Source organism: Solanum tuberosum, unplaced genomic scaffold (genome assembly GCF_000226075.1).
Source record: "Solanum tuberosum cultivar DM 1-3 516 R44 unplaced genomic scaffold, SolTub_3.0 scf00036, whole genome shotgun sequence".
Taxonomy (NCBI): Eukaryota; Viridiplantae; Streptophyta; class Magnoliopsida; order Solanales; family Solanaceae; genus Solanum; species Solanum tuberosum.
In genome coordinates, this window is record NW_006238960.1 from 2,533,309 (window position 1) to 2,561,162 (window position 27,854).

Below are 27,854 nucleotides of genomic sequence, written 5' to 3' on the forward strand. Positions count from 1 at the left end.
AATCGATTTTCCCTTTCTTGCTCAAATGTGAAAACATTTCTAACTCTTGGGACTACTTAGTTCCCGTATAATCTTTGAAGAAAAGAAATTTTACTCTTACTCTTTAGTCAAGTTAAATATTAAGTCTTAAAACGAAGTTAAAACATTTGTAAAAGACTTTTGAAAGACTTTATGAACTTCTCTTGACTTGATTTTTAACTTCCTAACTTGACTCTTAACTTCCCTTGAATTGAATTTATAGATTCAAGGATTGTGATTAGTGATAGGAAGGATCTCATGATGTATACGAGTGATTTTAGATAGTTAAACATGAGAAAAGATCAAGAAACCATTGTTTGGGAACTAGTCCGTGATGCGGAGATGTATTTAAATATTTAGTCGTGAAATAATTTTTTAGGCAGAACGGTCCGTGACCGCTCCGTGACGCGAGGCGAGTTTTTTCAATCTTTAGGAACAGGTCCGCGTCCTGGACCTGGTACCCAAATTTTCCCGACTTGTTCCTTCTTCATTTTCTGACCCCAATTCGCCTAAACTCGATTCTTTTTCTCAAATTCTGTTTAGATTCAGATACCCAATATGTATACACAAGAATCTAACTCAAACTATTCAGGGAAACAATATTATAACCTCAAGGAACTCCTCAATCTCAACCTAACTCAAGAATGAAGGCCAATTTGAAGAACACCATTCAACATTCATCAACTTCCAACTTTCTAGAACAAACTTCACTGAAATAAAAATGAATTCTGTGTGGGTGAACGAACCCAACGCTATGAAAGACTCGCATACCTTGTAGGATCAAATCCTTGGCAAAACCCACAATCAATTCCTCACGAACACGACGAAATCTTGATTTTTCTTCTCCTTTCCTCCTCTTTTCTCTTCCCTCAAAGCCCTAGCGTAATTCTCAGTAGCGTAAACTGAATTAACTCAATTTAGACCCCAAATAATTTACTATAAACGGATTTAATTAATTGGGTAATGAAAAGACTATAATGCCCCTTCTAAAATCCGGATTACACTTTCCTTATTTGAATAACCCAACTTCAAATGGGAATATCTCACTCATACAAACTTGGAATCGCGCAAACTTGGCGGCGTTGAAAAGATAGTTCAAAGGTCTTTCCTATGATATATTTTAGCACACCTAAATCATCTTGAGCTAGGAGTTATGATCGTTTGAATTTGACCAAAACTCGAACTTAACATACTGAATCACTTTTCCAGACTTTTCATTCTTTCCAAAAACAACTCTTTCTAATTCTAGCTCTTCTTAGTTCTTTCAGATAGCGAGATGTTGCATGTGAATTATTACAATACTTATGATATATGAACTTATCATACTCATTTGTTTTAAAACCATTTTCAATCATGCAGGAATCAAACTTTACTTGCCATTGCTTTGGTGCTTGTTTCAAGCCATATAGGGATTAGTAAGTTCACATATTTTGCTTTCTTGGCCTGCTTCAACAAAATACTCGGGTTGTTTCATATATATTTTCTCATTTAGGCCTCCATTTAAAAAAGTAGTTTTTACATCCATTTGATGAATTTGCAAATAAAAAATTGTAGCCATAGCAATTAAAAGTCTTATGAATGTAATTCTTGTTACCGGTGAAAAAGTATAAAAAAATCCTAGGCCTTTTAGTTGTATAAAACCTTTTGCATCTAGTCTAGCCTTGTATTTATCAATAGATCCATCCGGTTTCAATATTTTTCATAAGAGCCATGCGCAACCAATTGTTTTACAACCCGGTGGTAAATCAACTAACTTCTATGTTTAATTAGAAATCAGTGATTCAATTTCATCATTTACAACCTCTTTCCAAAAAAATAAAATCATGTGAAGATAATGCATCTTTCAAAGTGAGAGGGTCATCTCCAACATTAAACACATAAAAATCAAGACCAAAATCTTTTTCTACTCTAGCTCTTGTACTGCTTCTTAACTCAAGATCATCAACTTCTTTACTTTTCAAAGTAGAAGTAGAAGAATTAGGTAGTGACAAAATATTTTGTTCAATCCTTTGGCCCCCACTATTTTTAGAATCAAAAAGGAAATTTATTTTCATGAAAAATAGCATCACCTGATTCTATTATAATATTATCTTCAAGATTAAAAAATAACTAGGTTGTACTATTTGAAGCTTAACCAAAAAAATCACAACTAGTAACTTTCTTTCCCAACTTTGTAATTTTGGGATCCATTAGCTTCACAAAGGCGTCTCCCAAACTCTTAGATATCCAAAACTTGGCTTTGACCGTTCCACAATTCAAAAGGTGTCGATTTAGAATTTTTATGAGGCACACGATTCAACACATAACAAGCAGTCAAAATAGCTTCACCCAAAAAATTAAAAGGTGCATCTGACTCAATAAGCATGGCATTAGTCAATTCAACCAAAGTTCTATTTTTCCTTTCCGCTACTCCATTAGATGAAGGAGAGTAAGGAGGAGTAGTTTCATGAATTATTCCCAATGATCTAACAAAAGAATTAAACTCATTTGACTCATATTCACGGCCTCTATCACTTCTAATTCTTTTTATTTTTCTTCCAAACTGATTTTCAACCTCATGGAGATAAGTTTTGAAATTTTCAAAAGCATCACTTTTATTTTTCATCAAGTAAACATATGTAAACTTAGAAAAATCATCAATGAAAGTGATAAAATATCTATTACCTCCACGAGTTAAAATTCCACCAAGTTCACAAATATCAGTATGAACTAATTCTAACAAATCAGTTTTTCTTTCAACTTGAAAATGAGGCCTTTTAGTGATTTTGGCTTTACTACAAGCCTCACACTTTTCAAAATTCTTTTTAACCATTGGGATTAATCCTAAACTACTCATTATTCCAACATAACGATCATTAATATTACACAAACGAGTATGCCAAAAATTGGTAGGATAAAGCATATAAACAGAAGTAGAGGCTTCATTCATTTCAACATTCAATTTGAACATCCCATCACAAGCATACCCCTTTCCTAGAAAAATACCCTTCTTCACAATTACATATTAATTAGATTCAATAATCTGTTTAAAGCCTGCTTTATTAAGAAGAAAACTAGACATCAAGTTTTTTCTCATCGAATGAGTATAAAGTACATCTTTAAAAGTTAATACCCTTGCAGAAGTAAAACACAATTCGACTTCTCCCATTTCAAGTACTTGAGTAGTGTGAGAATCATCAAGCATGATGGTTTTTGGCTCCTCAAAATGAGTATATTTTTTAAAAAGTCTTTGTCATAACAGACATGACGGTTTGCACTAGAATCAGCCCACCATCCATCAACATTCTCAACCATGTTTATGTCGGTAATCACCGCCACAAAAGGTTCTTATGTAACATTTTCCTGAGGGTTAGGACCACGTTTCTGGAATCTGCAAAATCGAGCAATATGCCCATTCTTCCCACAAACAAAGTATGATCCCTTATCTTGAACTTGCTAATTTTTTGCTAGTTATTTTCACCATTATTTGTCTTGGGAGGTCTACCATTATTTTTGTTGAATTTTTCTTCTTAGGCTTCAAAGAAGTATTTTTGTGATATTCTGGAGTAGCATTATTTGAAGTAATTAAATTTACCTTCGTTGTGATGTTTCTCTCTTCTATTTTTAAAAGTGCATCTTGACCCCTTGACCCTTCTTCCGTGCGGATTTTTATTATCAAGGTTTCAAGAGAGGTTTCCTTTTGTTTGTGGCACATAGTTTTTTGAAATTCCTTCCAAACAATAAGATTATCTCCAATTTTAACCTCCTCGGACCTGAGCTCTCCAACAATCATTATAAAGTCTTCTACTTGGTCTACCACTGATTTATTGTCCACCATTTGGAAACGAAAAAATCTACTAGCCGCATATTTTTTTACTCCCGCCTCTTCGATATCATACTTACTCTACAATGCTTTCCAAATTTTCTTTACACTAAAGTAAGTTCTATCATAATAATCATAAGAGTTATCAAATAGACAATTAAGAATATAATACAGACACTTATAGGAATCACCATCGTACTTTTCCACTTTCTCTAGATGAGAAATGGTTTCATCATCATTCATAGAAGTGATGTCTTCTTTATTAGGATTCTTCTCAGTTAACTGATATACCGTGAGTTCAAGGTACTTTTAATAAATTTCACTTAAGAGTTGTGTGTGTCGAGGGCCGTATAGTATTGGTTTTTATGTATTTTTCTCATATTTGTAGGAAATATGTTCAGACGTGGAAAGTGAAAGACACAGCTGAAGGATGTGCAGAAAAGGGCATCTACGGAGGTGATCCACGAACCATAGGTCCATTCACGCTCCGTAGATGGGTGTCGTAGATGGGCAGGCAAGGCTTGAAGGAAAATCAGGGAATTCTTAACCAAGTGTGGAACCACGGTTGTAATCGACGGACAATAGATTGATCTACGGACCGTACTACTGATCCGTCAAATGATTCATAGAGGGTTTCCAGTACTTGATTTTGAAGATTCTAAGTATGGAGCTACGGAGGAGGATCCACGGACCGTAGATCAATCCACGGTCCGTACTGGTGTTTCGTCGTTTGGTTCAGAGATTTGAAAATTTTGAAGTTAGAAATTTGCCCAAGTCCTGAGTCACGGAAGGGACCTACGGGCCCTAGATCAATTCATGGTCCGTAGGTCAGTATCATCGATCGTAACTGCATCCTGAAATATTATTTCCTTATTTCGTTTCCTTTTTAGTTAGGACTTATTTTTCTATATATAGGGCATGCAAACCTCATTTTTAGGGGGTTAGACTTTATTACTTTTGTCCTAGTTTTTTGGCTTTGGAGAATAACTTGCAACTTTAGCAATTCTTAATTTCCTAAGCTTGTTTTGAAGATTTTGGTATGGAAATTCAAGTTGAAATTCTGGGTTTATCATTCTCATTACGTAAGTTCATGACTTCTAAAAAATATGAATTGTGTTCTTACTAATATGGGTAACTAAATCCACAACTAGGGTTGTAGGAACCATGAGCGATAAATGAAGTATGAATAGTAACTAAGTAATTCCCGAATAGTGTTTTGCATTCATTGATAATTCTTTCGTCTAGAAGTCTTTTTAACGATGCACAACATTAGAACTCGCCTTGTTGCAACTTGCCGAACCAAGGTGGTAGTTAATAAGAAAATAATTATTAACATAGATTTAGTGTGATACTATCTAATAGAATTAATGTCGATTGGTGCGAGGGTGAAAACTAAGCCATACATAGATGTGATGTCTAATATGAGGTAATGGTAAGGGTTAGTAAATTATACACACGTAGTTGGACCAAGGTGAGGGGTGAAATTCACTAGATGTCAGACCAAGGATTTAGAGATACATATCTTATCACTTTGCATGTAATACACTAGGAGGGGATTGCTATTACTAGGATTATAGAGTTATGAGCTTATGGGGAACACGTACGCCCTAGTTTCCTTCTCAATTTGATAACAACAAAAGTTTGAATCTTGCTTACTAATTACTTTCATAATTTCCAAAATTTGTTACACAAATTCCACCCCCCCTTTTACTTATTCGTCTTGGAAATACATTGTCTAAATGAATATAATCGTTATTGAACTTAAGTCTAAACCATATTACTCATGGGATCGACCCCAACTTACAAGTTGGGTTCTTTAAGTGATAACGATCGCTTATGCTTCTGAAAAGAGGTGTAATTTAAGCGTATCAAATTGTGGCGCCGCTGCCGGGGATACGGCTATTAGATTAAGTTTAATTGTATTATTGAACTTTAGTCAAATATTTCCTAATTTTACTTTTTGTTTTGTTTTTGTCTCTCTCAAGGTCTTACTCTAGTGTATGCCAAGGACACGGAGCCAAGACAAACCACTTACTTCCTACGATCCCGAACTGAATAGAACTTTGTGGAGAATGAATAATCAAGGAGTTCTGGTTAACCCTATCGGGGGAGAGTTAGGTGAAGGTGTTGGATTGCAACCTTCGAGGATAATTGATGCGACTAATCAGGCTCCAGTTGAGAATAGATTGGGAGATACACTAAGGTCACAGGAACCACAAGGACCACGTCTGCATGAAAATTTCAGGGTCAACCTTAATATTGCCGATTCTGATGGACCTCTTGTCCTACTACCTCTACCTCAGGGGCATACATTTGTGGTGACCAATAACTTGATGCAAATGCCTACAGCGAGGGGATTGTTTGCGGGGTTGTCAGCGGATGATCCACATGCTCACATAGCCAAACTTAATCATGTCTGCAAGAGTTGTATATGTCGACCGGATTGGGATATGAATGTCATTGGGTTGCGTGTGTTCCCCCTATCATTGACTAGAGATGCTGCTGTGTGGTTCAATGAACTCCTTTACAACTCAATCTATACATGGGAGCAGTTGACGGAGGCGTTTTTAACAAGATTCTTTCCAGTGTCCAAGAAGTTGAACAAGAAGGATAAACGCAACAACTTTGTAGCATTACCTAGAGAGTCTATGAGTAGTTCTTGGGATAGGTTCACCGCCTTCATGAGGGGTGTCCCAAATCACCGTATTGATGATAAGTCGCTGAAGGAGTACTTCTACCTAGGATAGAATGATAATGGTAAGGTAGTGCTCGATACTATTGCGGGAGGTTCATATGGTGAATGCAATTTTGCAAAAATTACAAAGAAAATGGAGAAGATATCTTGAAATAATAAAGCTTGGAGCACTAGAAAGTCAGACAATGGGAGGAGCACATTTGTCGTTCAAGCTACAAACAATCAGCCCGCAGATGAGATTTGCGATGAGATGGTACAGATGAGAACTAAACTAGGGTTGGTGTTAAAGCATGTGACTGGAGGAGCGGATAAGGTAAATGATGTGAACTACTTGACTAGAACTCCACCACCGGCAGAGTAGTATTATTTTGAAGAGGATGCTTATGCGGTAAATGAGCAGACATGGGGTTTCCAACCAAACGCCCAAGGTTCCAACACGGATAATTGGCGTCAAGGTCAAGGAAACCAAGGTCGGAACTATGAGAATTACAATCGTGAGGGTCAATATGTCCGGGATGGAATCGATAATCGCGATAACAATTACAACCGAAACAACTATGGCAACAAAAATGATCGGGCTGGACCTTATGTTCCTCCTTAAAATTGGGATTCTTCTCCTAGGGAAGTTGGAGGTAATATGTCACGTATTGAGGATATAATGCAGAAAATGATGAGGAGGTTTGACGCGATTGATGAGAATGTGAAGGAGATGCAAAATGACTTTTCTGGTATTGGTCTAAAAGTTGACACCCACGCAGTGTCAATCAAGCATCTTGAGCTACATATGACCCACGTCAACCTGGCACTCTTCCTAGTAATACTATCCAAAATCCAAAGAATGATGGATATTGCATGGCAGTCACGACTCAAGGAGGTAAGCAGACCATTGATCCACATATGCCGTTAGGGGTAGAAACTGATGCTAGTAAAGATGATGATGTGGTTGAGGTGACTGGAGAGTCTGAGAATGCGACAGAGAAGGAAGATGAGGTAACTCAGAAAGTTGTCCCCATACTTAGACCTCCACCTCTTTTCCCACAAAGGTTAGTGAAAAAGACGAAAGAAAGCAAATACCATAGGTTTATTAGCATGTTGAAGCAATTTTCCATCAATATTCCGTTGATATAGGCTTTGGAGCAAATGCCTGGGTATGCAAAATTTATGAAGGATATGGTGACCAAGAAAAGGGCCGTGAGCTTCGAGGATGATGATAGATTGCAACATTGTAGCACTATTGCTACTAGGTCCCTTGTGCAGAAGAAGGAGGATCCTAGTGCCTTTACTATTCCATGTACCATCGGGTTGTTGCGTTTTGCTAAGGCATTGTGTGATCTTGGGGTTAACATTAATTTGATGCCATTGTCGATTTACAAAATGTTAGGTTTGGGATACGATTGCTCATGGCCGACAGAACTGTGAAGAGGCCCATAGATGTGCTCCATAATGTACTAGTGAAAGTGGAGTCGTTTATCTTTCCGATAGATTTTGTGATTCTTGACTGCGAGGTTGATTTTGAGGTTCCCATCATTCTTGGGAGACCATTTTAGCTATGGGGCGCACTTTGGTTGATATGGAGAAGGGGAAAATGAAATTTAGACCGAATAATAAAGAGGCGACTTTTAATATTTGTAGGCCTACGAAGAAAAGTAGTGAGCTCCAATCGGTATCGGCGATAACCTATAGAGTTGAGAGTGTTTCTGAGGTGCAGGTTGATGAGAGACTGGGTGTTGAGGCACTAGCAGCGGTTATGATGAACTTTGAGAGTGATCGTATTGAAGAATATGATGAGTTGGTCGCCGCACTTGATAGGTGCGAATATCGTTCGAAACCAAAGAAGCTGGAGTTAGACATGAAAAATCGCGAGTCCCCACCCACAAGACCGTTTGTTAAGGAGCCGCTGAAATTTGAGCTTAAGGCTCTACCATCACATTTGAGGTACGTATTCTTGGGAAAAGATGATACTTTACCGGTCATCATTGCGGCAGATTTGAATGGGCGACAAGTAGAGTGTTTGGTTTCTGTGTTGAAGAGATTCAAGAGTGCTATTGGGTGGACTATTTCAGACATTATTGGCATCCCTGCTGGTATTTGTTCTCATAAAATCCAACTCATGCCAGATCACAAGCCTAGTATTGAGCACCAGAGAAGATTAAATCCGCCTATGCAAGAGCCAAGAGGTAGTTAAAAAAGAGATCATCAAGTGGTTAGATGCTAGAGTTATCTATCCCATTGCAGATAGTAGTTGGGTGTGTCCTGTTCAATGTGTACCCAAGAAAGGTGGGATTATCGTGGTTCCTAATGAGAGAAACGAGCTTGTTCCGATGCGGCCTGTGACTGGATGAAGAGTCTGCATGGACTACTGGAAGCTAAATGCTTGGACATAAAATGACCATTTCCCTATGCCATTCATGGATCAGATATTGGATAGACTTGCAGGTAAGGGTTGGTATTGTTTCTTGATGGTTATTCGGGCTACAATCAGATTTCTATAGCCCGAGAAGACCAAGAGAAGACCACCTTCACTTGCCCTTATGGGACTTTCGCCTTCAAACGAATGCCATTTGGGTTGTGCAATGCTCCAGTGACCTTCCAGCGTTGTATGATGTCGATATTCTCTGATATGGTGGAGGATACTATTGAGGTATTTATGGATGATTTCTCTGTGGTAGGTGACTCTTTTGATCGATGTCTGGATCATTTGGATGAGGTGCTTAAAAAGTGTGAAGACTGCAATCTGGTGCTAAATTGGGAGAAGTGCCACTTTATGGTGAAAGAAGGGATAGTTCTGCAGGTTTTTATAGGAGGTTCATCAAAGATTTCTCTAAAATTGCACATCCATTGTGCAAATTGCCCGGAAAGGAGTATAAGTTTGATTTTGATGATGCTTGTCTGAGAGCATTTGGAGAGTTGAAGGAGAAGTTGGTTACAGTACCTATCATTATTTCACCGGATTGGGGACAACTGTTTGAGGTAATGTGCGATGCGAGTGGAGTGGCACTTGGTGTAGTACTAGGACAGAGGAGAGAGAAAATTTTTCATCCTATTTACTATGCTAGCAAAGCTCTAAATGTTGCTCAAAATAATTATATTGTGACTGAACAAGAACTTCTTGCGGTATTTTTCGCATTTGAGAAATTTCGATCCTACTTGCTTGGTACTAAGGTCATAGTGCATACTGACCATTCTTCATTGAGGTATTTGATAGCGAAGAAGGATGCAAAACCGAGGTTGATTAGATAGGTATTGTTGCTGCAAGAGTTTGATTTCATGGTAAAAGATAGAAAGGGGACCGAAAATTAAGTTGTCGATCACTTGTCCAGATTAGAGGAAGAGGCTATGCTAAAGCTTGGTGATAGGGCTGAAATTAATGATATTTTTCCAGATGAACAGGTATTGGCTACTTCTCATGATCTGATTCCTTGGTTTGCAGACTTTGCTAATTATTTGTCAAGCGATTTGGTGCCCCCGAATTTGTCTTTTCACCAAAATAAAAAGTTTATGCATGATGTGATGGGATTATTCGTCACTGTGTGCCCGAGGTGGATATGGTGAGTGTACTTGAGGCGTGTCATTCATCGCCTATTGATGGGCATCATAGTGGTATTCGGACTGCGCATAAGATTTTGTAGTGTGGGTACTACTGGCCTACCATCCACTAAGATGCTCATGATTTCACCAAGTCTTGTGATTGTTGCCAAAGAGAAGGAGGGATTTAAAAAAGGCAAGAGCTTCCTATGAATCCTATATTGGTGATAAAGTTGTTTGATGTATGGGGCATTGATTTTATGGGTCTATTTGTGAGTTCACATGGGATGAAGTATATTCTTGTTACGGTTGATTATGTATCGAAGTGGGTGGAAGCAGTTGCGCTCCCCAACAATGAAGGTAAAAGTGTCACCGCATTCTTGAAAAAGAATATCTTCTCCAGATTTGGTACACCGAGGGCGATTATCAGTGATTGAGATTCCTACTTTTATAATAAGTTTTTCAAGGTGCTACTTGAGAAATATGGTGTCCGCCATAATGTAGCCACTCCTTACCATTCACAGACTAGTGGGCAAGTTGAAGTGTCCAACAGAGAGATCAAATAGATTTTGGCGAAGACTGTGAATGCTAATAGAACGGATTGGTCAAGGAACCTTGATGATGCTCTATGGGCCTATCGCACTAGCTACAAGACTCCCATAGGTATGTCTCCTTATCAACTTGTATATGGGAAGTCTTGCCATTTACCGGTAGATCTAGAGCATAAAGCTATGTGGGCGATGAAGAAGCTAAATTTGGATTGGGGCGCCTCATCTAATCAAAGAATGAATGACTTGAATATGCTTGATGAGTTTCGCCTAAAAGCTTATGAAAGTTCAGCCTTGTACAAAGAGAAGATGAAGAGGTATCATGATCAAAAAATTGAAAAGCGAGAATTTGTGGTGGGTGATCTTGTGCTTCTATTCAACTCTAGGTTGCGCTTGTTTCCAGGCAAACTCAAGTCCAAATGGACTGGTCCATTTTTGTTCACAAAAGTGCTCCCCCATGGAGCGGTTGATCTTGAGAATAGTGAAGGAACAAGGTTAATGGTTAACGGGCAAAGGATCAAGATCTATCTGGGAAACGCAGAAAGTGTGCAAGAAGTTGTTGAGGCCTACTATCTTGATGAACTCTGAGTAATCAAAAGGCTTGCGTCGTACCGCGACGTTAAATGAAGCACTGCTTAGGAGGCAACCCAAGATGTAAAATCTAGCCAACAATAGGTTTTTGTTTTCCGTTTAGTAGTTTTCTTTGTTTAGTTGCTTCTTTGTACTCATTTAGATAGTTGTTTTATTTTTGTTTTAGTATTGGCTAGACATACAATAGGGTCCGTGTCTAAAAAGTGTCCAGAAAATGTAAAAAGAAAGGGCTAATGGTTGCTACATGTGCAGGGGCGAAAAGCAGAATCTGCAGAAAAAGGTCTAGTGCACGGTCTACGGACCCCATCAACGGTCCGTGGTTCATACTACGTACCATGAATGGCGTCCGTAGATCTTATCTTTGAAATCTTCCAAGTCTAAGAATGACCTATGGTCCTAATCTACCGACCGTAGATGGGGTCTTGTGGGTCCAAACTCTAGTTCTGCCTGACCCGACCCAGACCCCTCCTATTTAAAATCCCCCAATTGCAAACCATTCACACTTCCCTCCATTTACTCCCAAACCATTTCTAAACTTCCCAATCCCTTAAATCACTCCATAACTCCCCAATTAATCTTCCCTTTCTTTTCCCCACAATCCTAAATATCCTTTCCTCTCCAAACTCCACTCATCCCCAAAACTCCCCACGAGGTCCGGTGTACGGGTTCGGTACATAAGGGCAAAGTTGTGGTATCGAAAGCATCACAATCACCCCACTCCCACTTCTTGTAAGGTAATAGACTTTCCCCTCACTTTGAATTTCGATTCATCGATTGATTATAGAAAGTCCGTAATTGGGTCTTGACCTTAGGAAAATTAATATATGAAAGTATGCTAAATTAGAAGTGAATGCACCCTTGGGACGATATATTGTGATTGTGTTGTCTTGTTGTATGTAAAAAACCAAAAAATATAAGTCTAAATGTAAGTTTCGACTTAGGGTTCCTTATCTTATAGAAAATACCTGTAAAATTGAGAAATTGGAACCCCTAGAATGACGAACTAGCATAATTTATGTTGAAATACATGATTAGACTAGGATATTGTTGAATATGGCAAAAATGTGGGCTTCCAATCGAAGAATGTCTGAGACCTGGCACAGATCCCATCCACGAGGCCCCGTCTACGGTCCGTAGGTCAATCTACGGACCGTACATATGGTCCGTGGTTGGTGTCACATGAGAATTTCACCAAGTATGGAACCACAGAAGTGGACTATGGTCCGTAGATCAATCGACGGACCGTTCTGCACATCTGTGGTCCCCATCAAAGACTAACTTTTGGTACCTCTGATCTACAGAGGGGATCCACGGACCGTAGGTCAGCCTACGGACCGTAGATTCCCACCGTAGGTGGCCACTGAAGCCATTGTCTAAATTTTTTTTTTCTGTTTTTCGTTTTTGTTCGTTCTTAGTTCTAAATTTTTTTCGAGTGTGTTATGAGTTTATTTTGGTACTAATTAGACATCCACAGGTACCATGAAGCCAAAGAAGCAAGTGACCTACTCCAAAAGGGGAAAATCAAAATCCATGGCGCCTACTTTTAGGCTGATTGATGAAGACACAGACGCGGAAAAGGATCCAACATATGTTCCACTGGCCACGAGGACATCCCCTACTGCACCTCGGGCTATTCGGAATACATACCGAAAGGTGGTCACTGACGTAGTCACTGTCTCCCAGTTTGATGAGGAGCACATACTGATCGGGTAACCGACTGGTTCTGCTTCCGATTCTGATGCTAGTTCTACTTCCAGCTTAGAGTCCGCCTCTGCTTCCGGCTCTGAGCCTTCCCATGCTTTCAGTTCCGGTTCTGGAGCCGCCACAGGCTCAGGTTCACATGACAAAGTTTCCTCGGGAGAAGTCCCGGTGCCACAAAGCTACGACCCTGATCCGGTGGCTGGGGAGCCAAAAGGATGGTGTGTTGAGGGCCAATGGTAAATTTATCGGGATGCCAAAATGAAAAATGACAAAGATAAGATGGCCCGACTTATTACAGAGGAGCACAGAGTCCTCACTGGGAGCCTACACACCGTACCAGAAATCCACCGGCTCTTTTAACGTCACAAGTGCAAGTGGATGGCTCTAGAACTAGGCACCTATAGCGAGGATATTGTGAGGGAGTTCTATGCTTCCTATGCGGCTACTCTTAGGCGCTCTATCCATAAGAATGCCAGACCCACTTCCCAGGCACCCCTCACAGCTACTCTAGTGCGCGAACTTTCTGTAGACATCTCTGAGACCACCATCCACCAATTCCTCTATGGTCCTGGCCCTGATCACTCTTGGGCACTCAACACGGCCGAATTTGACTACAGATGGGACACTGTACGGGGCGGAGAGTTCTAGCAGAGCACCGAGAAAAGAGAGTCTTTATTACACTGGCTGGTTAGTCAAATTGCTACTGATGAAAAGCGAATCGAGTGGGTCACCACTCCGGGCGTGAGCATCAATAAGGCCACTCTCATATTTATGGCTAAATTTTTCTGGCTGTTGGTTCACAATCGAATTTCCCCCACGAAGGCTGATAACGCACTAACTTGGGACCGCGTGGTCATAGTAGCAGGATTGGTTGCGGGATTCGAGATCGATTTTGCATGCATGCTCATTGCGGAGATACATGAGAGGGCTTTCAAAGCCTCCACCACTTACCCTTTTCCTTGTCTCATTTTCTAATTATGTAGGGACTCTTGAGTGCCGATCTGGCATTGTGACAAGTTGATCTAGCCCACGGGGACACTGGATATAGACCTCATTCGGGATGAGGCAATTGTGGCGGCACCACACAGAGAGCCGCAGGTTGATGTGACGCCTATGGGAGCTGATTTAGTAGATGTTGTGGAGCAGATGCACGGTAATGATCCTGCCCCTCCAGCCCAAACTGATGATGTCCCGGCCTCCTCATCTCAGTCCGCGAGTCAGGCTCCTAACTCGTCCAGATCCACCCCGCCTTTAGGACCTGTTGTTGTACCATTGGCTAGGGTTCAGAAATTGGAGGCTAAGATGGCCACACTGCTCCACCATGTCCGGCCATGGATGCAAAAGTCGATAGTAGTCCGAGGCCAGAATGGAGCGAAGGATGGAAAACATGATGGACAAGAAGGTCCAGACCGTTAATAAGTGCCTCGATGCCTTTGAATTGAGAGTCCTCAAGCGACCGGTCCTGACCACAGATCTATCCTTTTTTCGGACCGAGTTAGCCAGTCTCCGGGCCGACGTTGATGTCATTCTTGCGACCCCTGCAGTTAAGCCTCAGGCTGCACCTACTGCTTTGTTTGACAATACGGTCCTTGATGCATTATTCAGTGGGGACGCAAAGGAGAAACTTGAGCCCACACGTGCCCGAGGTAAGAGGCACCGATCTAGACACACATCTGAGGATGAAAGAGCCAAGAAGAGGGAGCACAAGAAGGAGAAACAGGTAAGATGGCTTCGATAATAGATGAGCAGTTGCGCTAGGAGAGGGTTTGTGAGAGTGTTGCTAGGGCATCAAGTTCTATTCCCATTTTGGATGTTCTGAATACTGTGGGTCATTATGTGAGCACCACTGATGGTGCAGTTAGACTGATTGGTAGCACTACTGAGGGTGTTGTGATTGCTGATGTGGGCACTACTGAGGGTGGCCCCAATGACCCACCAGCTTGTTGATGGTTCGTCGGCACTATGCGCCACAAGTTTGCTTCACCCAAATCCATTACTTTTTATTGCTTTTTGTGTGCATTGAGGACAATTGCACCTATTTTTCGTTGGGGGTAGGGTAAATGGATTGTGAGTGATAGGGTGAAGTCTGAATAACCCAACTCATAATCCTCTCTTGGGGTTTTCTTACTTGTGTTCTTTTCCCCTAAGAGACTGCTTAACTTCTGTTAAACCAGCATGTGCTAGCTAGGATTGTATGTGTAGAAGCATGAGAAAGAATGAAGCATGATGGCAAAAATATTAAACTTTTTGAAAGAAATGATACCCGTCCAAAAACTTTTGTGATATGTGCTAAAATCTGTAGGCTAGAATGAGTTGAATATGTTGGCTCTGAGTATGACATGATAATGAACCAACTTGATGGCATGACTTAAGCTAAAACTTGAACTGGGTAATCTGATAATGAAACTATGTGCCAAAAGTGTGTGAGAATAGTTGATTATTCAAACAGTTTTTGTGCCAATCTAGAACTTGCCCGGTTAGTCCTGCTAAGACAATCTACTATAGAGGCTAGGAAGTGATCATAGGCCCTTGTTCTGATAAGTCCACAAATTGTCTAAAAGAAGAATCCAACCAAATGAAATAAATGCTCCCTTTGATTCAAATGTTTTGAGCCTAAATTAGACCATTTCTTTCTAAACCCCTAACTCACCTTCCCATAATCTACTATATTGGCCCCGGTCCCTCCTTGGACATGTGCACCTCGACTTAGGCCAAAAGCCTAAGTTGAGGATGCCTAAAGTAACCTTAATTTTGGCCTTGATCCGACATCGGGTATTGTGCACCTCAACCAATGGAAAATCCATAAGTTGAGGGTGTCTATGAATGAGGAAACAGAAAGAAAAATGGGTATGAAAAGAGTTTGATATTGAAAAAGAGAAAAAAAGGAAAGGATGTGACTTGTTGAAAGCTAAAGAAAAGAATAAAACGCAAGAAAAAGATGAAAGTGAAAAATAAAGAGCTACAAAGTCTAAAGTCACATCCATGGTTGAAGAGAATCAAAGGAAAAAAAGGTAAAACGGTAGGATGTCAAGAATAGGGAAAAAAGAGGTAGAAAGCCTAATGTAATGTCAAGGAGGGCAGAAAGTCACTAAAACGTACCCAAAATGTACCACACCTGACCCTGAGCCTACGTTACAAGCTAAGAAAGTCCTATAGTGATCCTAGAACCTAGTTTGGAGAGTCTAAGCAGTGAAAATAAGGGCAAGCCTATTGTATTGAGCACTAAACTGTACTTGAAGTTACTTCTGAGTGTGAGTGTTTGAATAAATCCTTGTACTCAAAATCAAAATTATTGTGTGAAAAAGGGATTTCGTTTGAAGTAAGGGCACTAGTTACATTGTCGAAAAGTTGGTACCTTGGTGATAGTAAAACAATGTATGTTGTGTGTTGGTTGGTCAGTCTTTGGCATGTTTGGATCCGCACAAGTTAGCATGTTGAGTCTGAGAGAAAAGATTTGCACTCGAGAAGAGAGCCGGGGTAGAGAGCCATGTGATTGCTTGTGCTTGAAATGCTTGCTTCTATACAAAGTGTCGTTTAGAGTTTTAGTGCGTCGGTTGAGGACAAACAACGAATTTAAGTTGAGGGTGTTGATATACCGCGAGTTTACGGTATTTTTAATACATTTCACTTAAGAGTTGTGTGTGTAGGGCCATTTTGTATTGGTTTTTATGTATTTTTCTCATATTTGCAGGAAATATGTTCAGACATGGAAACTTAGAGACGCAGCTGAATGATGTGCAGAAAAGGGCATCTACGGAGGTGATCTACGGACCGTAGGTCCATTGAAGCTCCATAGATGGGTGTCATAGATGGGCAGGTAAGGCTTGAAGGAAATCAGGGAATTCTTGACCAAGTGTGGAACCACGGTTGCAATCGACAGACCGTAGATTGATCTACGGACCATACAGTTGATTCGTCAAATGATTCAGAGAGGGGTTCCAGTACCTGATTTTAAAGATTCTAAGTATGGAGCTACGAAAGAGGATCCATGAACCGTAGATCAATCCACAATCCGTACTGGTGCTCCGTTGTTTGGTTCAGAGATTTGAAGATTTTGAAGTTAGAAATTTGCCCAAGTCCTGAGTCACGGAAGGGACCTACGGACCGCAGATCAATCCACGGTCCGTAGGTCAGTATCGTCGATCGAAACCGTGTCTTGAAACATTATTTCCTTATTTCGTTTCCTTTTTAGTTAGGACTTATTTTTCTATATATAGGGCATGTAAACCTCGTTTTTAGGGGGTTAGACTTTATTACTTTTGTCCTAGTTTTTTGGCTTTGGAGATTAACTTGCAACTTTAGCAATTCTTAATTTCCTAAGCTTGTTTTAAAGATTTTGGTTTGGAAATTCAAGTTCAAATTCTGGGTTTATCATTCTCATTACGTAAGTTCATGATTTCTTCTTCTAAAAATATGAATTGTGTTCTTACTAATATGGGTAACTAAATCCACAACTAGGGTTGTGGGAACCACGAGCGATTAACGAAGTATGAATAGTAACTAAGTAATTCCTGAATAGTGTTTTGCATGCATTGATAATTCTTTCGTCTAGAAGTCTTTGTAACAGTGCGCAACGTTAGAACTCGCCTTGTTGCTACTTGTCGGACCAAGGAGGTAGTTAATAAGAAAAGAATTATCAACATAGATTTAGTGTGATACTATCTAATAGAATTAATGTTGATTGGTGCGAGGGTGAAAACTAAGCCATACATCGATGTGACATCTAATATGAGGTAATGGTAAGGGTTAGTAAATTATTCACATGTAGCCAGACCAAGGTGCGGGGTGAAATTCTATAGATGTCGAACCAAGTATTTAGAGATACATAACTTATCGCTTTGCATGAATACACTAGGAAGGGATTGCTATTACTAGGATTACAGAGTTATGAGCTAATGGGGAAAACATATGCCCTAGTTTCCTTCTAAATTTGATAACAACAAAAGTTTGAATCTTGCTTACTAATTACTTTCATAATTTCCAAAATTTGTTACATAAATCCCCCACTTTTACTTATTTGTCTCGGAAATACATTGGCTAAACGAATATAATCGTTATTGAACTTAAGTCTAAACCATATTCCTCATGGGATCGACCCCACCCTACAAGTTGGGTTCTTTACGTGATAACGATCGTTTATGCTCCTGAAAAGAGGTGTAATTTGAGTGTATCATTAACACATAAGAAACATTGAGAGGACTTAAGTAGAAAAGTATTTTAACCTTCCATCTCTTGAAATTATTACCATTAAATCGAAATACCTTGTTAAGATCTCCCATCTTGACGTCCGCGGTTTTTCAATTCTAGTCATGTTGAATATCCTTAAACTTGTCAGTGAAAAATTACAAGATTACAATTGAAAAATAAAATGAAGAAGCAAAAATCTCTTCAGGCTGAGGCGCGGATATCTGGCTCTCTTTAATTAAGGAGATTCAATCCCACTATAGCAAATGTTTTTCACTGGTCCAGCAGTAGTTCTTCTTGACTTCTCCCCTCTAGGATACAACAGCCTAAACACAAAGTATAACTCAACAACTCTGGACAAGAGTTGAGTCAAAAGCTCCACGAAAGGGAACACCTCCCTTCAACTAATAAGAACTCTCTTTTTTGACTAACTTTTTCACTGTATATTTTTCTTGTGTCTAAAACAAATGAAGACCACCACTATTTATAGTAGAAGAAGTCTTCTTATAAATAAATAGGAAGATAATGGGGTGGTAAATAGTGAAGATAAATGGCCATAGGAGTTACATAGGTTACAAGGTATAATGGAGGAATAAAGAGTGAATAAGTAAATAAGATAAAAATCTACTAGCCACCAACGGCTTGAAGCTGAGATGCTGCACGAAAGTTTGTAACATATGCACTTACTCCAAATGGAGTAATGCAATATAGTAATTGTTTCTAACGGTAGCAAACTGAAAAGTCACTAATGGTTGGCAGCAACGGCAACATTAAGCTTGAGCAAATTAATATAAAAAACATTAATATTAAAATGCTAACAACCCAATATTATTTAATTTATCTTTGAAGTGTATAAATTCTATGATAAACTAAGTCAATAGATTATATTAAACACATTCTCATTATTAAGTTCATAGACATACAAAAGGTGTGGAGGACACGTATTAATGTAAATGATTAGTAGATGTGGAGGACACGTATTATTGTAGCGCTTGCTTTGATTTTTCGATTGTTGCACTATTTTGTTGTTACTATGCTTTCATTGTTGCTTGTTGTGTTTTCGGCACAGTCTCAGTCTTCTTTGTACCTAAATTGTTGCACTTCAGCCGTGGGTCTTTCGGAAACAGTCTCTCTACCTCCAGGAGGTAATGGTAAGGTTCGTGTACATCCTACTCTCTCCACACCCCACATTACTCATATACTTTATACTTTAGTTCATGAGTGATTTGAACATCAATATTACCTACGGAGTTCACTATATATAACATGTCAAAATCATACGTCAAAGTGGTCAATGATTTGAAATAGAGCGTATTAAAAGTTTAGAATGCAAGACAATCAACAAAAAGTACGGCAGATTGAGAATAGCAGATAAACCTTCTTTCAAATAGAATTTTCTTTTATAATTTCTTTGTTTAATAATTCAACGGCAGTTGTTTTTGTTGTAGTGACAAATTTACAATTTGATCATATTATTCCCTGGTGAAGTGATTTACCCCTAGTTGGCCAAATTGATTTGAAAGACGTGACAGCTGGACATTATCCTTAGATCATCCTTCACTTGTCCAGATTTTAGATATGTAATGATAAATACCATTTTCACGTCCTAACCTAGACTTAAATCAAACATGATGAGAGAGTATTTTTAAAGAATGTTGTTACGTCCCTGACTTTTGGTCGAGCTGTGATAGGCACCCAATACCTTAACTTAACCGAGCAAACCAAATTGACTATTCTACTCTTGACTGACTTTTTAAATTACTAGCTTTGGATACGTGTGTTGCACGTGTAATCCATACTAATCTTTCGCAAAAACAATTAATTACAATTCAGTTTTTTGACAACCTTATTATCCATAAATTGTGAAGGCTTGATTTTTATGTAGTTGGAATAACACAAAATAATGTCATATCACTAAATTATTGAACAATTATAAAGATGCGACAATTGTCGCATGCCTTTGATCTTGAATTGGATAGAAGGCAAGGTTAAAATTTGTAAAGATAGAATGTTCTTAGTCTAAAAGGACTTATAATTATGTATTAGAGATCCAAAATCAATAGATGATTCTTCTTGTTCCTTTTTGACTTATTTGCATATCATATATTAAAATATTGTTGAATTAATCGCCATTTTAAAGGTATTCACATAGAGAAGTCAAAAGGCAAATTATAGAGGCAAGATCATTTCTAAGAAATAATCATTATCAACAAAGTAAAGATATTATCAAAGAAAACAAAGTCATAAAGCTTCAACATTCATGATCATTTTGAAATATGTACATAGTAATATCTGCAAGATTCCTACACAACTATACTTTAAAATGTAATCATGAGTAGAAAAAAACCAAGAGAAGTTATATATAGCACATACAATTTAAGAGATTAATTGAACCAACTCTTCTATGCTTACCTCCTAGAGATAGCTAAATAAAAAGACAATAAATATTGCTACACCATTGAGTATTACTAAGATACCAAAAGCTTGAGAAACTATATATGATGACATTATTTTTAGCATTCCAAACAAAGTTATCTTATTCTTTCATTCATGTGAGAAGCACAACATAAAAAGCACAATAATTATTTTTAGAAATAATAACTAAATGACTCATATTTAAACATGAAAGGCTGGGTTTTTGTTACATACCTAGTAAGTTTACACCAGATATATTATATTGTTCCATCCAAATAGTGAGAATTAGTTATATGCGAAATGTCCATTTATATCAGATAAAATTAATTTATCAAGTAGAAAATTCATCATTAATTTATGCTAATTATGATGGAAGGAAATCAAAAGTTTTGCAACAATGTTTATTGTAGCTATTACTTAGCATTTAAGATAATTTATGAATGTAATTCATTGAATTTTTTTTATAGTTTTGTGCGGTAGGAGTATCTGAAGAGATTGTTTTAAATATTGCAAAACTTTTGATTTCCTTCTATTATTTAATAATAAAAATATTCATTGTATTTATATTAATTTATGTCATAAGTTGTGTTTTAACTTCTGAAACTTGAAGTAATATTATGGAGTTTTCAATTTTTGATTATTATTATTATTATGTATTTATATTTTTGCCCATAAATATATAAGAATAGTGTTTAACAGAATATCATAATATTTATTAATAATTAATGTGTACTTACATATTTGTTCACCAATATTATGACATTATAAGGACATTTTTGTAATTCAACTTTTGACTTGGAGGCTTCCCACTTATAATATAACTAAATTCACTGCACGAGTGTTGCACGTGTAGGTTAAGTCTTAAGATCCCAATACAAGAGATATTTTATCTTTTATGTCTATTTTAGGCTTTCAACATATCAATATGTATTTAATATTGCACTACGTCATACTAAGTGAATGGACAATCTATTTGCCTTCTTGCTTGTTAGGCATGTAGTGACGAACATCGTATTCTTAAATTGTTATTAGGCAATTTGTTAGTAAGTAATTGTGCACGAATTAATAGTTTGTCCTCTTCGTTATGTCGTGTATGTAGGGGGGTGTAAAAAATCGAACCAAACCACAAATCGAGTCAACCCAAAAAAAAAAACTGACTGGTGGTTTGGTTTGACTTGGTTTGGTTTTGAAAAAAAAAAACTGACTATATTTGGGTTGGTTTGGTTTTAACTAAAAAAAACCAACCCAAGACCAAACCAACCCGACATTATATATATAATTTTAAAATTTTATTTTATACATAAAAATATATACTTTTATATAATTTTTAAATATTTCTTATACTTTTTTATAGTTTTTATCCTTTAATATATTATTTCAAGTTTGAAACTTAGAATTATGAATGGGCCAATAAAGATTATAGTCCACAAATGTTGGTAATTATAATTAAGCTTAAATCAAAATCAAATTAATACTAATGCAAAAAGAAAATCAATTCAACACTAAAAATGATAATAATATTGAATATTTCTTCTTTAGTTTTACATTGATTTAGACAATTAAAATACATAATCTAATTTTAATTTCCTTTAATATTTAGTCATGTAACTAATACTTATTAAACTTAATTTTAGAATGATTTAGTACTTTTAAATTATGATCATTTTCATTATGACTTGTTAATTTGCAATATTTGTTTTATGCGATTTCATTATTATTACTATTTTTGTTGGATATTTTAGTGTCATTAATCATATCATATTGTGTTATATTTTTAAGAAACATCTTAGATAGTTGTATTTTGGTAGGACTAAAGAAATATTTGAAGTACAAGTAAATTATATGTTTGTATGAATACTTTACCGGAAAAACCCGAAACAACCCGAAAAACCAAAAAACCAGAAAAAATCCAAAAAAACCCGAGGTTGAAAAACCTGAGTTTTATTGGTTTGGTTTATAAATTTAAAAATCCGACACAAATGGTTTGGTTTGATATTTGAAAAACCCGAATCAACCCGGCCATGTACACCCCTAACTGTATGTTCTCTTTTAATATTTGAAATTCAGTGTACATTGTATTTGAATAACTTTATATACACAAAAGTAATGCCTTCTGTGGTAGCTGTTGGTGTTTTCATATCGTCTCCTCTTCCACCAAACCTAAGAATTCGTCCAATATAATTTTCTATAGCTACATGTGTGGTGTATATTTTTTCCTGTCTAATTTCTTACAATTTTTGTATTAATCAAATCTCACCTAATACTTTCTTGTAGACAGTATTTCTTGTGTATTTCCCGGTGTTTCAATCTGGTTGTTCAGTCATGACCTGCACTTTTTTTGTTGGCATAGATATTCCTCTAGATAGTGCAACGTATAGTTTGCCATGAGAGAAAGCATGTTGTGGTAGTTATACTCCTATATTTGATATCGTTTGACCTTTAGCTTTATTTATCATCATTGAAAAAATATAGACGTATTGGAAATTGTTTTCGACTAAATTTGAAAGGGTATCCTTCATTTTCACGGGGAGGGAGAGGAGGGGTGATAGTTGTATTGTTGGAGTAAACACCTGGTTTGTAGCATATTGGCCTGTTATTTTTTCTGCATGCATGAAATTCTCGTCAAAGTCTCTACAAATCAACCATGCCCCATTGCATAAGCCATTTGAGGGGTCCAGTTTTTTCAGCAGCATGATGGGCACATTTTCTTTCAAAACAAACCTAATGTATACAATTAAAAGAATCTTGGATTGTTATGTATATGTAATCGTGTAATTATTTTCTTCTCTTTTGTGATATGAAGCATCACAATAAGATAACTGTAAAAAGTTAGGATGGATTAGACAACGTACCTATGCAGCGGAGTCCATTGGGCGTTAAGGTGTTTAGGTATGAATACAAATCATATCTTTACTGAGGTCGATTCTATATAGTCTTGCACGCTGCAGCCTAGTAAATATTTAGCCGCTTCAAATAGTATAACTCAGGCCCGATGTTCTCCCCCACACACTTCAAGTCATAAGCAGTATCTGTTTAAAAAGGGGAAGGGGGTGGTTATAGTTGTATTGTTGGAGTAAACATCTGGTTTGTAGCATATTGACCTGTTGTTTTTTCTGCATTTATGTCATTCTCGTCAAAGCCTCTACAAATCAACTATGTCTCATTACATAATCCATTTGAGGGGTGCAGTTTTCTCAGCAGCATGATGGGTGCATTTTCTTTCAAAACTAACCTAATGTGTAAAATTAAAAGAATCATCAAATGTTATGTCTATGTAATCGTGTAATTCTTTTCTTCTCTTTTGTGCTATGAAGTATCACAATAAGATAACTGTAAAAGCTAGGATAGATTAGACAACGTACCTATGCGGCAGAGTCCATTGAGCGTTAAGGTTTTTAGGTATATATATAGTTCATATATTTATTGCGGTTGATTCTATGTAGTCTTGCACGCTGTAGCCTAGGAAATATTTAGCCGCTTCAAATAGTATAACTCGGGCACGTTGTTCTCCACCACACACTTCAAGACGTAAGCAGTATCTATTTAAAAAGAGGAGTCATTTAAAAGTTAAAGCCAATTTGTTTTCTAATTAGTAAATGTAGAATCGAGTTTTTTCTGAGTCTAACCTCATTTCATATTCTACATTCTCACTATTGCAATTGTTACAAGATACAATTATGTTCTATAACTTTTACTTTTTGCTGCACTTTTTGCAAGACGAATACCATTGCTCATCTTTATTCAGTATGTCTACAATTGTTGCTTTGAACTTGTACAAACAATCCTTCACATCGCCAGTATACCATATTTGTGATTATATTTTGGATATTAAAATGGTTATTATTTTTAGAGAGTACCAGTATAGGATAGTATATGTACTTGTGAATCAACTAGCAATCCATCCATAATATATACCAACGGAACTTCTATGGCTCTTCTCATTTCCTTACTTGGTGTTACCATAAAATCTTTATTTTTGGCCTTTACCATTTCACGCATGTATTTTCGTTAAGATTAGTTAACTGCATCACCCATTTTGAGTGAGATGTGCTCGGTGCAAAGATTTTGGAAACTTAGGAATTTTAGTATTTAATTACCCAACAATGATAATAGAACAATTGTGTCCTGTTATAGAAACTTTAAAAGTAACCTGCCTACAATATAATGCTAAAGTATAGTATGTACATTAGTTGTGGCAATCGGGTTTAAATAACATTGTAGAACATATGTGTGATTACTGTAATGTACCAGGTCCGTGAATTTTTGAAATTGTGGATTGATCAAGACGCTACTCATGGAAATAGTAGATATTTCAGAAGTGCCTAGTGTGACAAGAGCTTGTTTCAAATTTGAAACAACAATTATACTCAGTTTATTATAAAAATATACAGTAGTATGTCCAATACTTTTATAAATTAGGATTCTAACGTCACATAAGCCAAGTATATGTTTATCATCTTTCATCTTTTCTAGAAAAGCACTGTCATTTTCTGGTAAATCTTCTCATAGAGTAACAGTTTTATGCTCCATGCTGGGTTATCAGTTAGAAGTGAATTGTCAATACTTCACCATATCTCTATATTGATGGTAGTTTAGGCATCTTCAAAACATACTGCTCATTTGTAACAATTATCTCCCATCTCTTGCTATATTCTTTTTCAATGAGAGGATTCATTGAAATTAAAACGCAAATCAATTCTTAGAATAGGTAATGTAAATTAGTGATAGCGATTACGTAATGGAGCATGAAATTAAATAACATATTATTTGGGTGGACAGTTACCTAGAATAGCACCATTAGGTAATTTATCGACATCATCCCATGATATAAAGCCAACAGAGAACATGTGTGTTGAATCCTCAATGTCAGTCGCCTTTATGATTGTGTTATCTGTATTATCTCCCATCTCTTGCTATATTCTTTTTCAATGAGAGGATTCATTGAAATTAAAACGCAAATCAATTCTTAGAATAGGTAATGTAAATTAGTGATAGCGATTACGTAATGGAGCATGAAATTAAATAACATATTATTTGGGTGGACAGTTACCTAGAATAGCACCATTAGGTAATTTATCGACATGATCCCATGATATAAAGCCAACAGAGAACATGTGTGTTGAATCCTCAATGTCAGTCGCCTTTATGATTGTGTTATCTGTAAATGCCAATTCAATTTCTTTATGTACGGAATAGTAGTTGGGGTTGACTCAATCTAACTGTCCTTTAGCAATGTAGTAACTCTTATTTGGTTTCAAGTAGTCCTTCCATGTTTCGATATGTTTATTAATAGTGTTGCTTGAATTTTTGTACCTAGTATTGTGCAAAGGGGTAGGGGTATAAGTACAATAAATATTAACGATAAAATAATAAGGTAAGTAAAAGTGTCAATGTTATTACCTCTTCGTTAACTAATATTATTGTTCTGAAAGTCCCTTCATGCCTTGAATTCTTGTAAGGTACTATTGAACCCCTTCGGTACATTCTATTTTGCTACTTCAATTTCAGTCATCATGTGGGCTGAAGCTTGACGACTACCATTGGGAGATGAGAGCGACAATGTTAATTCTAGGCGTTATTGTGTATTAGTACCACTGATGAGGGTGGCAAATGGTCGAAATCTACATGATTAGGCAGGGATTTGATGCATAAAAGAGGGTATCATTAAGATGTAAAGTGCGGCTAAAATAAGGTTACAAGTAACATATATATGTAAAGTAAGTGTTTAAAATTGTCAAGGGACTGTATGTGAGCAGGTGAACCAATAATTGGTTGTATAAGTAATGCTTCACGGGGAAAAAACAAAGTTGATTAGTGGTGTAAAGTATGTGTTTACCATTACCAGGGGACTATATGAAAGCAAGTGAACTAATAAATATATATTTGCATTAGTAAACGTATTTATCTCATGAAATTAGCTATTAAATAAATAATAAAATTAAACTAATACAAACTTCAACTGACGTTATTACAAGTCATATGAACTTTTCTTCGTCTAAAATACTGAAATATTAAGAAATATTAATAAGTAAACAAAAGGGCAATGTTTATATAGTAATAATTATTTTGAAAGCAAAACTTCTTGAAGTCTAAAATCGCATAAGTAGCATTGATAAATAAAGTCATTCTTTTGTCTTGAGCAGTAAAAACAAATAGGCACAATTCTCTAAATTTTGGAAAAAGATATTCAGAAGCATATATCTACATCACAAGAGAAATAGTTAACAAAATCAAATAAATTTATACTACAGCATATTAACTTCATATATTGGAACATTACATACTAATGTATATATTAAGCAAAAAAATAATTATTATATCATAAAAATTATATTATTTTCCTCGAGTACTCGAGATTATGGAATAAACCCTCTTAGGATAGAACGAGTGACTTCATCAGAATAGTAGTACCTCATATTCTGCTTAACTTTGAACTCACTCAATGACAATAAATCACACAAAAAAGTTTAGAAAAAATGTGGTCGAAAAATGAGAGGAAGACCCTTTATTTATAGTAAAAAAAAGGGTAGTATGAACAAATGTTTTTTGTGTCTTATTCAAAAAATCATGACCTTTTTGAGTACTCGAGGTTATGGAATAAACCCTCTTAGGATAGAACGACTTACTTCATCAGAATAGTGGTACCTTATATTCTAGCTAAACTTTGAACTCACTCAACAACAATAAATCACACAAAAAAAATTAAAATGCAAGAAGAAGACCCTCTATTTATAGTCAAAAAAGGGTTGTATGAACAAATATTTTTTGTGTCTTATCCAAAAAATCATGACCTTTCTGAGAAGTCACAACACTTTGAAAAAGTCACAATTATTTGGAAAAGTCAGAACTTGTTGAAAAAGTCACAACTCTTTGAAAAGTCACAACTCATCGAGAAATCACAACCCTTTGAAAAAAGTCACAACTTATCGAAAAAGTCACAAGTCATCGAAAAAGTTATAACCTAAGTTAGGGATATTATAGTAATTTAATATTCAAGTTAGGAGTTCATGCTTTTAAGGTAAAATATAGATAGATAGATAGATATGTGTGAAAGGAACCCTAACCCTTAGGTTATCTCTATGGATACTTAGCAGCAGCCATGTGTGTGGGAGAGCCAAACAATAACCCTAATAAATGAACATCCTATGCTACTCAATTAACCAGAAACCAAGCTGTCCAGATTCTCACAAAAATCTAGTTGAAACGGATTCAATATTTACCTGGGGATCCTATAATTCAATTCATAATGGGGGAACGAAAAGTGTTTGCACAGGAAGAAGGATTATATCAAGCTGTAAGAGATACACTAGAAGTGAGGGATTTGCGAACATCTTTACCTAAAAACTTGGGAATCAAAGGAAACTTTTTTGTTGGT